We start from the raw sequence: 11,868 nt of genomic DNA on the forward strand, positions 1-11,868 counted from the left end.
TTTGCTGATATTTTAAAGTTAAACATCACAGTGTTAAAAATAACACTCAAAATATAAAACTTTCTTATGTATTTTAATCCATCCATCTATTTGCTACTGCAATGTGGGTCGCCAGAGCCAATGCCAGCTGTCCTTCCGATATTTTCCAGTGTTGCTAATTTGGGGCGTTGGCACTGAAAGCTCTGTATCGGCTTTCATTTTTGGAAAAAAAACAATATAGATATTGGCTATTTTTGGGCCAATATCGGCCCGATAATTATCGGTGGCCGATAATATCGGACATCCCTAATTATAATAGAAATTCAAATTCCAAACCATCTGAGGCTATCTGTTCTTTATACATTGTTTTAACATAAACAGTTCAATGGGTTCACAGTTGACTATTCATGATAGGAATGCTGCATGGCTGAAGGCTTTATTCCAAGATATATTTTATGTATGAAACTATGTATGTATTGAGGAATGATCATGTGCCAGGATCCCTCTTTTTGCAGATGGAGCCCATGTGTGGTGCCGACAGATGAAGGCAAATAACCCTGCAGTGAGTAAATGAATTTACAGACACTACATGTCAAAGGGATTTGTTTCCCTCGAGCGGCTGGTGTCGTTATTTCTTCTACTTTTGCTTCTTCGTTTTTCTCCAAAAGGTTGGAGGCTCTAGTGGCCTCAGCGGGAGGTTGTTAAGAGCAGTGATAACTGGAGGGAAGAGACTTTTCCACTGGGAGATATGGCCAAGTCAAAAACACCCGCTTATCATCATCAGTTATGCATGCATGTTTTCTACTTAATTTGGTACATACCAGAAAGATTTTGGAACAAAAACCACTACAGTGACATTCTAATGTCAAGGCGGAACAATTAACAGAAATTGTTGTCTTCCTGTTGCGAAATGTATCAGCAGAGTAGACCTTTTACTACTCAATAGACCAGGGATGGACAAACTACGGCCCACGGGCCACATCCGGTCTGCCAAGCGTTTGAATCCAACACACACATATTACTGTTAGAACATCATTAAAAAGTCAGTGTCCAATAAGAGGAACCTCTATAAAAAGCCGTCACGTCAAACAGTGAATGAATAATGGACAAGTTGCACAGCTGTTTTCATCCACTCCCACTTTGACATATTTCTAAAGCACTTTCATTGGTGCCGTTCAGTTGTTGGCAACATTTCTGTGGTCTACAGACCAGTCACAACACATATTTTCCTTCACTGCTGGTGGTTTTGAAGTCTGCCTGGAAAACCGCGTCTGGCCGTGCGTGTCACATCATCCTGACCTACATGCACCGCTCCTTTGCTTCCCTTCTCCCCCCACTACTGTTTTCACACGGGGAATGATTTCATCCCCCAACCACAAGACAATACCTCACCCTTCCTCTGAATCACCAGCTGAAAGGATGTGGAAAACATCTCTATCTGTTGCTCTGGCCTAACAGGTCCAAAACAAACACTTTGAGTGAGTGTGAGTGAGTGTGTTCAGTGATTGCACATGTTTTGTGTCTCCTGCAGGGAGAGACTGGCACACATCGGTACTGTTGAATCTGGGGAGTCACTGGGTAAAGACTAGTCTGACCTGGAATACACTACCAAACTTAGGAAGAATGGTGTTTAATGGACATAACAGTACCCTAGTATGTAGCAGGTGCTATGCAATATGAAAGCTCACTTGCCTTGGTACTAAAACATGTATTCACACTTACATTTCAACTATATGTGCACTGAACAGTCTGCTGCATCCATCATTTATGTTGACAGCCCAAATTTCAAAGCCCTATTGATGTAGAATGATTAGTGAATGGTAGCTGGCTTGGTGCATGTTCCATTTGATCATTTTTACCACAGAAAAACCCACCAAATATTCTTCAAACTGTCAGTAATCAAGCTTCCAAGTGTTTTCTTGGCCTTCTGAAAAACCAACAACAGACAACAATGTTTTAAAAACAACACCTGGTCCCACAGACCTGAAATGGCAACTGTAATTGGTGTGAGTTCAGTAAAGTGGTTGGTATATGTCAGGGGTCGGCAATGCGTGGCTCTTCAGCCTCCTTGTTGTGGCTCCCTTTGCTGTGCTCGAATATTTTTAACACTGTGCTGCACATTTTCTTAAGGTGTCTTCTTAAGGTGAGGTTTTACCATTGTACTATCACAACCCCACAAGCTGGCATCCGTTACAAATGCACACTGCATTGCTGTTTGTTTATTCTGTTGTAACAGGTAAAATGAAGAACGATTCAAACTTCTAAAAGTTTATGAGCTGTTATGTATTATGGCTCCAGACTATTTTTCTTTTGTGGGCGAGTGGGAAAAATGGCTCTTTTGATAGTAAAGGTTGCTGACCCCTCGTGTAGCTTATGTTACTTTTTTAAAGACGCACGAACACCCATGTTCTCAAAGATAAAACCATCTTTTCGGCCAAGGCAGCACAATTTACAGACACCCTCTGAGATAAAAGGCCAGCTTGGTTGGTACAACCCAATATTTTAGTGATCTTCTTCAAACTTTCAATGGTTATTGTTCCATGTCAAAATACTAACCCTGACAACTTTTAACCCTCGTTTCCACAAGCTCAGCTCTGTACCAATATATTTTATTACCTCTCCATTGCAAAAGTTCTCAAAATAGCTCACGTTTGCCTGTCATGGGGTATGCTTTAGTCCGTTTGCGGTGGATGGAGCTAGAACCACTGCTGTCTGTTGATTGGTCAATGGAGAATTTCCCGCACTCTTTTAAATGAAAACATAGTTGCTTGCGACAGAAAAGCTGTGCTTCTGGTTAACAGGTTATGTCACCACACTCGTTTAACTAAATGGTGAATTCCTATTAGCATGCTAGGCCTGTGAATATTCTCATTCATTCAGGTCATGGTATTCTCAAGGCACTGAATCGATGGATTCTCTAAGACAACCTGAACAGTCCAATTGCGATCAATTCAATGTCGTGAGAATCTTACCATGCTAGGATGTCAGTTTATTCATGTAGCTGATGCAGCTGATCCCAATCCCGCGTACATACCCAGCAATGCAAACACATGTCGAATCACGTTTTACTGGTCTGAACCATACCAATCCGAAAATTGGTCAGTGTATGTGTTTTTATTCGTCTTGTTTCAACTGGGATATAGTTTGAATGGTGTCCACCAGGGGTTTTCAAAGTGTGGCACAGTGAGCCTCCCCTTCGACAAAGTACACTAAGTCCCCAGCTAACGAACACAATTGGTTCCAGATGACTGTTGTTATGTTGAATCGTTCTTAAGTAGGGGAGAAGGTAATATTACCAATGATATAGGTATGTACGTGTATACATATACAGTATATGTGTATGTATGTAAATATGAGTTTGGATGTAGGAGTAATTTGTAAACGAGGATAATTAATGAAAAAAACAATAATAAAAGTGATATAATAATACGTAATGATAAATGTTATTTACCTTTGAAGAGGAGTGGTCGAGCATACGTCGTTGTGGAGGAGTTGGAGGAGGAGTTATTGAAAAAAAGGACAAATCGTCGTCGTTGTTAGACTCTTCTAAAAGAAGTAGTGTTTTGTGGGTGGTGTAGAATTAAGCAGGCCTATTAACTCTTCATAAACTTTAACCACACGCTCTGTCTGGGTTGTACAATTTAGCTTTCCATTTAGCTTTACACTGTATCTCCCCAGCATATAACTCTTCCTCTGTTGGTCCCATTAGCTCAAACGCTGCCTCTGTTGGTCCCATTAGCAGTGTCACAGTGCCCTCTACTGGCCAAGCATGTACAGTAGCAGTATAAATACTGATTGAGCAACTACAAGGCAAAATAAAATAAAATATAGAACAGTTGGCTTGTGTTCGTATCCGCGAGTGTTCGCTAGTCGGATGTTTGTAAGTTGGGGACATAGTGTAACTGGGACACCGCTCCGATCTCTGTTGACAATCTATGAACATCTTACATGCATGCTATCAGGCCACGTTGTACAAGACCCCTCACACGCTCTGTTCCAAAAAGTTTTAGTGGCTCCCATCAGGCCATCGGCTTTGCTGCCTCGCCTGCAGAACTAAAGACGACAAAGGCTGTGCCGTGCCCCAACTCAAAACATCTACAATGCACTTCCCATTGTCGTATTTACCCCCATCTGAATGCTATGTGCACCTGTAAAATACCTACCTTAGGCTATGCTAATGGTAATGGTTTCATTTATTTTGAACATGCATACAAGTTACATTGGAATACATCACACAGTAGAAAAACATATACCGTAGGCTAACACAGGGGTGCTCACACTTTTTCAGCCTGAAAGCTACTTTTAAAATGACCAAGTCCCAAAGATCTACCTACTACTAAAATATATATTTTTACTATATTGATATTAAAAAATATATGAGTACGTATTTATACATATATATGTACGTACGTATTTATACAGTTTATACATATATATCAGATTTCCAGTTCATCATGAAATAATAGTTTAAGACGCAGACGTGTAGAAAACTGATTTCTGTAGTGGAGTTCATGACGCCAAGCAAAGCAAACATTGTTCCTGCTGTTGATTTTTTTTTTTTTTATTTGCCCATCATCCACAATTCTTATTTTGTTTTATGTTTAACTTATTTTTACTCTTGCATGGCGATTAACAACGTCAGAAAATGATGTGGCGCCTTTGTCTATTGTCTTAAAATTGGCTATTGTATTGTTTTGTGTTTTATTATTAACAGTGGTTGACATATTTTTGCACTGGTATGACAGCCCATTTGTATTGGGCCACGGCACGCTGTGAAAAAAAATAATAACAATAATGGAGAAAATAGAGCAAAAAGGCACAATGTAAATAGATGACTGTGGAATTCTGATGCTAATTGCTAATAACAAGACAATAACTTGCCTTTGTCAATTTACATACAATTTTTTTTTTGCCTTTTTACAAAATTACAAGATTTATATAAAAATGTCAAAGTGGACCCCCACATTCTTTAATTTTTTAGTATGCGGCCCTCGGTGGAAAAAAATTTGGACACCCCGGTGTAATACAATTAAGTAGGGGTGTCAAAAGATCTCATGAGATTAAAACTTGACAGGATTTCTCATTCAGAAAGAATATTGTATCGTGCGCACTAGCCCTGGGACGATAATTGCTTTATCCAAGTCTTTAAAATGGCTGTCTAAACATTTGGAGTACACTAATGAAATAAATTGATGATAATTGTAAATAGTTGAAGGCCAAAGCTGGTTTATACTTTGACTTCTCAGAACTTTCCAACATTAAGGAGTATGCTTAATGTTAGTGTCATTTGGAAGAAAAATATGTTACAAGTATGATATGTGATGACAATGAATTTATCTGAATTGCATTCAATTCCACTTCCTGTAATTCAAATTCATCCTGTGGGGTGGAGTCGATTCAAATTCAAATTCATCCATTGAATTGAAATGAATTCTGAATTTTGCACAGGCCTGTACTGGCGTAATGACACCTAGCCACATCACACCGGCTAGCTTCACCACACACTCACTCACAGCGTGTCAGCGGCGTGCTCACAATGCCTCAGGCCACTACTGAAAGGTAACACTACATATTGGAGCTGCCCCCATTGCTGCTGTGTTTGTGTTATTAAGTTTGGAAAAGTTAGCGCAAGGTGTAGCGTTTGTTTCTCTGTTGCTAAGTGAAATCAATGCGGAAGGAAGTTCCAGGAATGCTCAAATGACCAAAATACGGCAAAATACTGTATATAATACTGTAAGTATTACATGTGATCATGGATGTGCCTGTTACTACATGGTGACAGCATGTATATAAAACAATAAAAAGTTATGTGCATTCATTACCTTTATATTTTTTAGAAAGCATAGAAACGAGAAAGACGTGTGTTCATGTCTCACATAAGGATTATTGATGAGGAGCAAAATTCCCGAAACAGCGCAGTTTTCCTTTAAATGTGTCAACTCTACCTAATGATTTAGAACGATATCTGATACATGCTATTTGACCTTGCTAGGCTCAAAGGTCCTGTCAGTCAAGTTTTTCTTCTTCTTTTTTAGCATCATTACCCATTCAACCATCAATAATCAATGATTGCTTTGCGACTTTGACAGATTTCTCTTTCTCGTAAAAGAGATCGCGTTACATGGCCGAGAGCGCGCTTCCCCGCTCCCTCGTATAAATCAATGGGAACATCTCACATAAAGTTAAAAGCCCATTTATTTCCCCAAAGGGCAGCAAAGGCTCCTCAAACAAGAAGAAATGATTAAGTGGTGCAAGCATGGCTGAGAGGATGGCAGGTGTGGGACGGTGAGAGGAGAAAGACAAATGAGGTGCATAAGAAAGTGTGACGGGCTATAGGATATTATTCAACAAGGACTGATAACTGACAGGACATTTGTGAGGTGCAGCTTTGCTGTTGATCTGCACTGAACTAAAGTGGATCCGTGACCCACTGGCTTGTTACATCTGATCACACACCACAGTTGGTGGCGTGGAAGCTGCAAGTGAAGCCAATAAAAAGCTGCAAAAAAGCGTAGGAACTAAAGCAATATCTTAATTATAAAATTAGAATGGCCCTCAGAAGAGTGCACAAGTTCTCTTTTGCCTCTTGTTTTCGGATCCACATCCAATTGGACTCTTCCTCAGCCCATACATCCGCAAAATGTAAAATCGATTATGCACTGTAGTTGTGGTGGAATGTCACTAGCTAATAAAGAGAGAATAACAAATATGGTGAAACATCGTGCTATTGGCTTAGCTACCACGTAAATAAGCCAAAAATATACTAACAGGGTACACAAAATAGGTTTTAGGTCATTAAAATTGTATTGAATGTAAGCCAACCGCCCTCAAGACCGTTTTTGGTAAAAATATTTTTCAAGGCAAGAAAGACTAAACCTTTTTAATTTTTTATTTTTTTTATAATGTTTTCACTATCAGTGAAACACCCCCTGGTATATTGCTATTAAAAAAAAGGATATCATATTTCTTAGCTGCTCAACAGTTGTTTGATGACTGCTTCACTGACCACCATTATCTTAAAATTGTCATTATAACTTGCTAACCACTGAGAGACTTTTAGCAAAGTGGGTGTCTGTGTCACGACTGCATTCCTCCAAGTAAATGCTGTGTGTGTGTGTGTGTGTGTGTGAATGAGTGAGTGACTCAGTGACAGGAAGAAAAGCTCTGACGCCGTCAGGAGGGGAAGTCTTTTGGCAGCAATTGTTGGTAGAAATATAGACAATCCCTATTTTTATATATATATTATTTCTATATATGTTATATATATATATATATATATACTTTATATATGGAAAAATACACTGTAAAAAAATAAAAAGTAGATTCTACGGTAAAAGAAAATTGCCAGAGTTGCCAGAACGTTACTGTAAAAATAACTGTGGTACTGCTTTTCCATTCACAGTAATGCACTGTAAAAACAACAACTGTCAATTTTACGGTAAAAAAAACTGGCAGCTCAATCGCCAGAATTGTACCATAAAAATAACAATGGTACCGCTTTTTCATTTACAGTAATACAATTTTATTACTGTTGATTTTATGGAAAAGACTGATGGTTGCTTCAATATTTAACTTTAAAAAATATATATATTTTTTACATAGCAATAAACTGTATTTCACCAGTTATTTAACATGAAAATACTTTAGGAATAACTATTAAAAAAATGTTTTTACTGTATATAAAACAGTGTATTCCTGTTGAAATTAGTACGTTATTTTGTGTACATCTTCTCATACTGGAGAAATCAAATCGTTTTCTCAACAAATCCCACAGTTTTACATTGCAATCAAGATGTTTGTATTATGAAATATATCTTGTGGATGGACAATGACTTGCTGTTGTGAAAGTAAGCTTACATCACATCCAAAATCTTTATATGTCGTATTTGCACTACGAAAAGATGGGGATGTTGGGATTTCAGGTGAAATTTCAAGATGAAGCTAAAATGCAGAATAACCTTTACAGGTTAAGTAATTAATTTGAGCTTCCCTGTTCGACATATCAGTTCTTTTTGCAGATCTTGCTGTTCTCTAACAAGGAACTGAATGGCACAATTCAGGTGTGTGATCCATGAATCGACGAATACATTTTCACAGAAAGGCATACTATCTTTCTGTGAGTCTTCCAGCCTCTCTGTATCGCTGCTGCAACCAGCTAATGACGCTCTGTGACACGCTAAGCTCATTGGCCACTTCCCTCTGAGAACATCCTGTTTGAAGCCTCACAACAGTGAGCGAGTGTTCATCAAGTGTTTGGCATTGTCTTGTCCTCATCATGTCAATGTGAACAGCAAGATGAAGAGGACTGTTTAAATAACAATCCTACTTGAACCGGGACATTTGCTGGTCCTTTCATGGATCACACATCCGTGTCAATGTTACCATTTTGCTGCTTGACAGAAAACAAGTTGTGTAAAAAGTACTGAAGCATTCAACAGTTTGAATTGTGCATTTAAATGTTTAGAGGTCAAATTAAGTTCACTAGCAAGTGCATTTATAACCCTAACTTTTTGTGAGTAGTCTAATGCAATACGATTGTTCTCTTTACAAGTCAATAATGACAATTATGCTTGTCACTTAGCTCATGTTTAGTTTAGCTGAATTTCTTTAGCTTACATAACACTGCAAACCATGGTAATGGTAATGGTTTAATTCATCTTGAACATGCACACAAATTACAGTGGAGCTCATCACATAACACAATTCCCAATTCTGCATGTCCAAGAAGGAGTCGGAAGAAGCAAAGCTTATTTAATGCTACCCCTCATCAGTTTCACATCAGTCGCAATGCATTTGTTCAATGTACAACTGACTTTATCATGGTAAGAAATTGCTAATAGCTGATGAAATAGTTGACGGAGACTCAGTTTGATGGTGAGTGAGAACAGACAATGTTCCCACCGAAAATGAAGAGTTTGTAGTCAGTGCAAGACCGGTTAGATGTAGCATTCTATGTGCACAGTGGTTCAGGTGTCTTCTTCTTTGTACTTTAGAAACATCAACTGCTTGTACTCTTTCTTGAAATCACTCATTTTAGTGCATTGTTTGAGTTCCCTACTTAATCCCTTCCACAACTTGATTCCACATACAGAAATGCTGAAGGTTTTTAGTGTTGACCGTGTAGTGTTTTATTCTTAATTTGTCCTTAAGATCATATTTCTCCTCTTTTGTTGAGAATAATTTTTTTTACGTTTTTGGGTAACATGTTATAGTTTGCTTTATGCATAATTTTACCAAATCAGCAAATTTTAATAATTGTCATTTTAGGAATAAATAATCCATAATGCTGTAAGCAGCATTATGGATTATTCTAACTGACCTTTTCTGTAGCATAGTTGATGAGTGTAGTGTACTTTTAGAGTTGCTTCCCCATATCTGCACACAATAAGTTAGATATGGTTATACCAGAGAGCAGTAGAGAGTATGGAGTGATTTATGGTCTGGAACGAATTTTGCTTTATTTAGTATGGAGGTATTTCTAGCCACTTTATTTGTATATTTTTAATGTGAGATTTCCAGTTCATATTATTATTTATTGTGACACCGAGAAATTTGTATTCATTTACCCTGTCAATGTCTGTGCCTTCAATTTGTAATTCCGCATGTGTATTTTTGCACGAATAGCATTATTTTAGTTTTACTTAGGTTGAGGGATAGCTATTATTTTGAAGGGTTCCTTAAATTCACTCAAGTATTCTGTCTGATATGATTACAATTTGCATACATACTTCTGCTATTGATGTGAATGATGGACAACTTATTGTCTATATGAAGGTTATTATTGAATTGTTCCTCTGTGTAGTAACTGCAGTCATTACTGATATGTGAGAAGAAGTTTGTATCCGGATCTACAGTATATCGTTCTCCAGTTTCAGTTGTTTGTATTATGAATTTGGCAGATCTTTATCCACATATATTGACCAGCAACCATTATCATGAGGTTTGCCAAGAGTTACCATATATAAGTTTATCCAAATCCTTCAAACTTCTGATCATTAGTACGTTTGCTTGTTGTGTGGAGTGCCATTTAACTTTATGTAAATTTTGCAGCTGGAGGTCCATGTTGCTTTAATTTTTTTGTCTTTACGTAGATGTCTAGCTCTTGTGTCTAGCTTTTGTTGCTTTTGGTCAGGTGTTCATTGAGGTACACGTTTGTTCCCTTTAGCATCTTAACTTGTCTTAATAGTTTTTTTTTTAATTTTCTGTTGGCGAACCTCATGATAATGGCCACTGGTTTGCTTTCGTCTTTCTGAGGGAGTGGGTGACAGGATTCTATATTATCATTTTGCATGTTAATACCTTTGTCCTGCAGAAAGTCTACTACTTGCTGTTTAATCAAATCAAAATCCTGATTTCCATAAACTGATCCTTCCGGCCTAGGTATTACTACAGCAGTGAAAGACCGGGGTAGTCAACCTACTTTCTAGTTTTGCAATAATTATATCTTTTTCTTCATTTTGTCTTTTTAATTCCTTGATCTCCTTAATCATGTCAATTAGTTTGTCTTGTTTACTTGTCATGTCTTCCATTCGATGGCTCATAAACTCCACTGACTTTCTTAGCTCTTCATTCGACCTTTTTAATTCTTCCATGTCTCTTTTGGTAGCCATTCTCTCTCACGTCCTGGCCAGTAACAACCTGGCCTCCCTCTTGATTGCAGCTATGGTCCCGGTGGTGAGAGCAGAAGTCAAGCAGCAGTCGGTTAATCAGCACAGCGAACGGCAGTGGCCGTTCCAGCTAGCACTAGCAGCGCTATCCGTCAACGGCGGCGCCAGCGATGGCAGTTGTCAAGACTTAGCAGCGAAAGCAGGAGCCCGGTGGCCGTTGGTGGGGCCTGGCGGTGAAGGTCGATGGCCCAGCGGTAGCTGTTTCAGCAGGGAGACGTCGATGCTAGCACAGAAGCAGGAAGCAGAAAGCTAGCCGTTGATCCGGAGCTAACTCTACTAGCAGGCCACACCAGCGCTCGCCTCAGGTACTAGGGAAGAAAGACACGAGCGGCCAGTACAATTCTTATCATAATAAGTACCACTGCCGTAATGGCAGATGATACCTCCAGATGATGGCACAAAATGAGACTTCCACACATGGGGTCGCTGCGAATGGTGATCAATGTACCAGCCAGAGGAAAGCAGCGAAAACTTACCAACACAGGCCCAAAAACGGGGCCTGCTGAGGTGGATTTGGCCCAGGTAAGTGTCACTTTCTTGGAATAGTGTTCTTACTGTCGGATAAAGTCGTCTCGGTGAATGATGAAGAGATGGTTTCTAAACCTTGATGTATGTGGCCTCCCTCACTCCTCTTTCAGACCAAGAATTTATACGGGTTTTTTTTAGAGGCTGACGGAGGTGATGATGCAACTCCCTACCAATGTATTATACTTCAGAGCAATTTTAATGCCATAAAACGGCCACAAGGTGCATTTGATAAGAGCTTGGCAGGGACTAGGAGAGGACAGAGAAAAACATGACAGGAAGAGGAAGTGGGAGGGCGTGGAGGAGTGTAGCGTGCAGAAGGTTACGCATTGTAGGGAAATTTTAACGCATGCACACACACACACACGTACGCACATGCACACACATGTACACACAACACGCGCACGCACGCACACACAGACACGTGCACACACATAGTTCAGTCCCAAATGTGAAAATGAGTTCATGGTGTTATACTTGTAAATAAATTGTTACTTTGATGTTTAAAAAAAGTTGTGTTGTTCAGGTTGTGGTATTGTTAGATATTTGAGCTGTCACAAAAGCAACAAATATTTGTGTCAAAGTGAAAGTTATGTCTTCAGTAATGCGGTCGCTGTACCGGACCGTCGTGGTGAGGGGGGAGAGCTGAGCCGGAAGGCAAAGCTCTCAATTTACCGTTCGAGCTATGTTCCCACCC

Source organism: Dunckerocampus dactyliophorus, chromosome 1, assembly GCF_027744805.1.
Source record: "Dunckerocampus dactyliophorus isolate RoL2022-P2 chromosome 1, RoL_Ddac_1.1, whole genome shotgun sequence".
Lineage (NCBI taxonomy): Eukaryota > Metazoa > Chordata > Actinopteri > Syngnathiformes > Syngnathidae > Dunckerocampus > Dunckerocampus dactyliophorus.